The sequence below is a fragment of the Octodon degus genome, unplaced genomic scaffold, assembly GCF_000260255.1.
Source record: "Octodon degus isolate 3935 unplaced genomic scaffold, OctDeg1.0 scaffold00130, whole genome shotgun sequence".
NCBI lineage: Eukaryota > Metazoa > Chordata > Mammalia > Rodentia > Octodontidae > Octodon > Octodon degus.
The window spans coordinates 4,115,907-4,117,608 of NW_004524706.1; positions in this window are offsets into that span (position 1 = coordinate 4,115,907).

Genomic DNA, 1,702 nt, shown 5'->3' on the forward strand with positions numbered 1-1,702 from the left:
AAAAAAAAAAAAAAAGAGTAGATGGACCTGGAGAGGTAGGCAGGGCCCAAGTCCCAGGCTGGGGGCGGGGGAGGAAAGAGGGGAAAGACAGCCCCCGTGGGCCTTCTCCTTGGTGGGAGCTCTTTGCACAACCCCATTTCGCCCTTCCCTGCTTGGCCATCAGTTCTTGCTCATTCAGAGCCAGGGCCACCAACACTTCCCTACAGGGCAGTGCCCTCTGAATACTCTTGGGGACTCACCTACTCATTTATTCAATCGGTAATTGCCTGCGGAGCACCTGCTAAATGCCAGAGGGAAATGATGGCAAGCAGAACCCAGACCCCCAAGCTCTTGAGCTTCCTTGTGGAAAGGTGGGTATTAGTAATCAGAGAACCACCCAGGAATGTGAAGGTGCAGCATGCGGCATATTTCTGAGGGTCTATGGGAAGGAGCAGTTCATGCCTAATTTGTTTTGTCTCCTTTTTTCAATTGTTTGTACTTTTTCTCTTCTTAATTTCTTATACATTTCTTTCTTCTTCCAATTTTACATGCATTTATCTGGTAATATGAATAACTGGTTGGAAGACAACACTATATATTACAACAAATACTGTGCAATTCATATGACTCTGTTCAGTGAAAGGCAAAGCGCAGGGAGCAGTGAGCACACCAAGCGTGAAACAGGGGGCCTGGGCTGGGCTCTGTGGATAAGATCTCCCGGAATGCATGTCTCTGGGCTGAGGCCTAGATAAGGTCAGGAAGGCAGAGAAAGGAGGGAGAGAGGGAGGGAGGGAGAGCCACTTTCTGGACAAGCTGCGAGTATCAACAGAGCCAAGAGCAGATAGGGAGGAGTGGTTAAACAGGGCATACCAGAGAGTTGGAAGGGGGACGTGATAGGATGGGCAATTTCATTAGCCCCTCTGGCTGCTGCTTTTTCTCCTCCTCCTTTTTGGGGGGAACAGAATCGCCCTGTGTTGACCTCAAACTCACAACAATCCTCTTGCCTAGCCTCCCTCTTCCTGGGATTACAGGTGTATGCCACACATCCAGCTTGCTCTGGCTTCTGAATGGGACTCCCTAGTAGGCATTCACAATCAAATTCCCCCATGCCTGTAACCCAGTACATGGGAAGCTGAGGCAGGAGGAGCACTGCAAGTTTGAGAGCTTGTCTCAAAAAACAAATAAGGGCCAGGGAGATAGCTGAGTAGAATAAGTACTTGTCTGGCAAGCCCAGGGTCCTGAGTTCAATCCCCGGTATGGAAAATAAAATAAAATAAAAATAAGGCCAGGCATGGTGGTGCATGCCTGTAATCCCAGCACTGAGGCAGGAGGATTGCCTTGTGTATAAGGCCAGCCTGAGCTACATAGTCAGTTCAAGGCCAACCTGATCTACATAGTGAGACCTTATCTCAAAAAAAAAAAAAAAAAAAAAAAAAAAAAAAAAACAGCAAAAAAACCCCAAAACAAAACACTAAAAAGAATAAGAAAGGAAAGACTGGGTGTGGTGGCATGCACCTGTAATCCCAGTGCTTGGAAGGCTGTAAACAGGAGGATCACTACAAGTCCAACCTATGTAGTAAGATCCTGTAGATCCTGTACTAAATACATAGAAGAAGAAGAAGAAGACGAAGATCCTATGTAGTAAGATCCTGTAGATCCTGTACTAAATACATAGAAGAAGAAGAAGAAGAAGACGAAGATGAAGACAAAGACGAAGACGAAG